The following is a 5,349-nucleotide window of genomic DNA, read 5'->3' on the forward strand; positions in this document are numbered from 1 at the left end:
TTTACCGTCAAACTTAACTTTGAATTTAACAATCACAATATATTGAATCTTACTAGTGGTAGGACCCAATATTATTACATCCGACTGACTAACAAGAACCAGTATCATTTAGAAAAACATCTCATATCATAGGAGCACGAAACAATTAATTGCCAAATTGATCGACTATCTTCTTGTTTGCATGGCTTGTTGGACAACTCAAGGGACTAGAGCCTCTTCGCTGTAAATAATCTGTAGCTGAAAGCATAGCCTCTTCAATAAGAATGAATTTACCCAACGCAATCTTGATGGAGAGGTTCTCCGTAAATGCCTTATGGTGTCCTCATATGTCAATAAGCAGCTTATTGGTTCAACACTGCATCTTGCATAGTTGATGGGTGATAGCTCTATGATAGATAAACTAAAAAAAACTAAGTTTGCTAGCTTTATCAAAACCAGATGTTACCCAAAAGAAGTCTCCTCCCCCGAGTTTAAATAGCATTTTGACCTAGCAAGATTAATCTATCCAAGCAGATGGGTTATGACAAAATCATGAAATCTATGTCCAATATTATTAAGTTTTGCTGACAATAGAATCCAATGCTATGAGGTTCAATTAGACAACCAGATGTAATATCCTTGAATTTAGTTGTTGAATTCTATTGCCCAACCACACTCAATACTATTGCGTGATATTAGACAGCCCATTCAATATCTTTAGATTTGGCTGCAAGCCAAACCTAGTAGTATTGATTTTATCAGTCAAACTAGACTTAATAATACTTTTTAATTAAATAACAACAAAAATAATATCTTTTAATGCTACAATATCATTCATAATACAAACATTTTATATTTACAGTATATTCCATAGTGTAATGAATATATATTCATATTAAATGTTTAGTGTTTTCTCACACATTTAAAAATATAGTGTAATATCATCATGTTCTAAGAAAATATATATTATAGAAGATACCAAGTCAGTTAAATGATTATAATAAATACATCAACTTCTGATTTCCATGTAGAATTAACAAAAAACTAAATCCCATGGAAAAATTACTATAGATATGTCTTGAATTATTATGAATTATAGTAGTGAATTTACTATTTTTCCCTTCTCAACTGAAAAACTTTGCCTATCTCTTAAGGGTAATATGGTCTTTTTCATATGCTTCATTGGTCATTATAACATTAATTATGGGTTTTTTGGTTTTTTAATTTTTTATAGAGTATAATTACTTAAATGTGTTTAAAAGCCAAATAAAAAAAAAACTATATTCCTCTAAAACGTTTAATCTCTTAATAAATATATAAAGAAAATAAATGTATAAGTGGTTGATGCATTAGGTGAACACGCTAGCAAGTAAGCATTTTCATCATGTTAAAGCGGTACATGCAGCAACATTCAACTACCAAAAATGACTTTCTTTTATTTTTTTTCAATTCATTATAGAGTGGTTTACCTACCTAGACGGCGCGTGTACTGTAAGTTCATTGAGTTTGGCCTCGGTTGGCTTTTCTTTTTCTTTTTTTCTTGATTTCCACACTAGCCTTCCAAAATTTCATTATGGCCATTAAATTTGTTTTTCCTTTTCATTTGGTTCTTATTCTTTCAATTGGGTTTTTTTTTTCTCATTTGATTATTTTGAAAAATTAAAATTTATTTTCAATTTTATTCTCTTTTAAATTTTATTAATTTAACAAATTTGGTATTTATTCTTTTGACTACTATTTATTTTATTTGAGATCATTTTTAAAATTGATTTTTTTTTTACAATTTCATCCACCATTTTTTTATTGCTACTTTTTTTGCTTTGCAAATTTTTTTAAGATGTTTTTTTTTTATCCTTCAACATTAAATTGAGCTTCTTTATTGAGTCTGGATGTAGGATTTAATAGGTTATGAATTTAGAAAATTAACATAAGTTTACAAGATTTACTCTGGTTTATTAAAAAAACATTAATATTTTTTTAGTTTCATCCTTTAATATTTGATTTAATTTGATATTAAATTTTTTTCATTTGTTATTTATAGGGTTTTTTTTCACTAATTTTTAAAATGGCTTAGGTTATTTGATGTCTTTTTTTGTCATTTTTTGTTAAATTGAACTTTTTTTATTTTATTTTTTTTAGTTAAATTAAGTGAATTGCTTTCATATGCTAAATTCATGATATTTTATCTCATAATCTTTTCATGTCATTGTTTTGGTAATGTATGCGACCTCTTTTTTTTTTTAATTGGCTTATAAAAAACCATTTTTTCTTATTTAACTTAAAAAAATTGGCTATTGTTTTGTCCTACATGCCTAGTTGTTTGTTTTTTTATTTGATACAAAAAATTATTGCATCCTTGATTATTGTGTAACAAAATGAAAAAATAACTTAATAAATAATATGTTATTAAATTTAATAGGATGCATGACCAAGATTATAGGTATAACATATTCAATTAGGTTAATTTATATTTTTTTAAGCCTTATTTTCATTAAATATTTTTATTTTTAATTTCTAATTTTATAGGTCAAGTGCATGGAAGCATAGTTTTAAAACTCGATCCGGTCAAGTGATCGGGTCACGGGTTAGATGTGTTGACCTGGGTCAACAAAAAAAACACCTATAAAAAAAACACATAACTAGTTACAATGAAATACTTACATAAACCAAATTTAAATTATAAACCAACAACATAAATTTAATTCAATATCCAAAACACAAACTAAATATAAATTCTAAAATATTTAAAACAAAACATTCAACCACATAAATTCTAAAATATTTAAAATAAAACATCCAACAATATAAATTCTAAATTAACAACACATTCACTTTTGTTGAATGGACATATTAAGTTCTTATGTGTCCATAGGAGCAAAATTTGGATCAAATGTCGATGGAATTGAGCCAATCTCGTCAACACCTAATACATCATCAACATGCTCATTTGAAACTTCATCGTCACAATCATCTTCAATATTATTAACTTTATGACATCTACATTTCAAACAAAATTAATAAATAAATATTATGTGTTAAAAAATTTTTATTTTAAATAATATTTATCACTAAACAAGATAGTTCTGTTTCAATCTTAGATTGCAGTGGATGTAAACAAGGTCATTAAGCCTTTGGTGTTCCAATATATTTCTCTTATTGGAATGAATATGTTCAAATATACTCTAATTTCTTTCACAGCTCGAAGAACTACAAGTATGACTTAACACTCGTATAGTCAATTGTTGTAGATTTGGAGCGCTAGTTCCATATGTCATCTACTATTCATCTATACAAAAAAATAATAAGTAAAAGTGTAAGACTATGTCAAATAATATTTTTAAATATAAAAATTATATACCTGGAGGCATAAGGGTGCGATTATCTATTGCGGACATGCGACCAAAGTCATATTCAGCATTCCTAAATAACTTTATCTTACTTGTAATCTTACTTTACAATGGTAGATTTCCATGTGTATACTTCTCAAGAACATCTAAAAATCCAGAAATGGTGCTCATATGTTTATCCATTATATTTGCATCATATTGAAATCGAGAATTCAACCAAAATACCATTGCATAAAGATTTCTATACAGTTGTTCATCTCACCGATTATTGATAATGTCTATAAAAGGTTTCACTTTAGCATTTCTCTTTTGAAATCTCCTCATCATTTCTTCTTTTGTATGATGAATAGCATCATATAAATATCCCATCGAAGGTTTATCATCACTATCAACCATTCATAGAACTCAAAAGGCTCACTCATTCGCATAATTATTGCATATTCTTCCCAAAACAGAGAGTCTAGCACACTCTCAACAAACTTTTTTCCTTTGCTATCTTTAGCATAAACAGATGAAACCCATTCCTTAGATGTCACCATAGCTCTCAACTCATCTTTATGAGCTAAAATGTTTTGCAATGCAATGAAATTGGTAGCAAAACGAGTAGGAGTTGGATGAAGTATTTCTTTTCCTCCAATAAACTTCCTCATCAAATAAAATGGACAACAATGATTATAAATGTATTTTGTGATACCAGAAGCATGCTCAACAACACAACAAACTGACTGCAATTTATCAATGTCTTGGAGTATAAGGTTAATGCAATGAGCAGCATAAGGAGACCAAAATATTGAAGAAAATTCTTCTATCAATAACTTGCCAGCAGCAATATAATTTATAGCATTATCAGTCACCATATGCACAATGTTTTCTATCCTAAGATACAAAACAACATCTCTAAATAACTGATACAACAATCTAACAGTTTTTGAGACATCTGATACATCTATAGTTTTCAAAAAAGTTGGTTTTTTAGGACAATATACTAAGAAGTTAATTAAAGTCCTCATCTTCTGATCTATCCATCCATCAGCCATTAATATGCAACCAGTCGTCTTCCAAATCTCTTGATAAGTCTGAATATAAATCTTAACTTCATCAATTGCTTTTGCTAATAACCATGAATAGCATGCAAGTTTGGTCCTTTATAACCATGATCTATGATTGTTAATGCATCTATGACATACTGATAATACATAGAATTAATAGCATTAAATGACACACATGCATCAATCATCCATTTCGCTAAAGCAAGATCACACCATTCAATTGCTTCCTTCCGCTGCCAACAATTCTAAAGAGACTTTTGAGCACCAGGAGTTGTTCTCTACATGAAATATGTCCCTAATGTTGCAGATTTTTTTTGCTTTCCATAACTTGTAGTTGATTGTTTTACAGTGCTAGTGCTTTGAATCTTTTTCTGTTTTGCAATCTTCGGTGGTAACATATGATTTTTAGTATTGACAACCTCATCATCCTCCTCCTCCTCATCATCATCTTCTAAGTGCCTAATCATCATCTTTTCATGCTCCTTTTGTTGTGCATTAAATGGATTAAAATCTGCTTGCATTTCTCTAACTTTTTTTTTCCAGCATTTCCTTTAAGATTCAAAACCATTTGATATTGAATATCAGGAGGACATTTGCTATATTGTTCACCTTCTCCTTTAACTCTAGCTAAATGTTATTTAAATCAATTAATATCATCACCCGCAAATGCTTTAATATAATATAAATAAACTAATTTATTTTTTTTACATCTAACACTAAGTTCAAGAGCTTCTCTACAATGACCCCATGCTAAATTTGTTCCTCCTCTACTACCACTTGATATGGAAATTGAAGGTTGAGATGATTGGGCCGTTGAAGGATCACTACTTGAAGTACTACCATCATGCGAAGACATTTTAAGACCTAACATAATTTATAAGAGGGAATATAATTTTAAGCCAACCCACTTTGCAATCCATTCATTAGATTAACAATTATAGCCTCATTGTTAATCATATATAATAGAAAAAGAC

The sequence above is a fragment of the Populus euphratica genome, unplaced genomic scaffold (genome assembly GCF_000495115.2).
Source record: "Populus euphratica unplaced genomic scaffold, PopEup_1.0 scaffold441.1, whole genome shotgun sequence".
In the NCBI taxonomy this organism is placed as follows: domain Eukaryota; kingdom Viridiplantae; phylum Streptophyta; class Magnoliopsida; order Malpighiales; family Salicaceae; genus Populus; species Populus euphratica.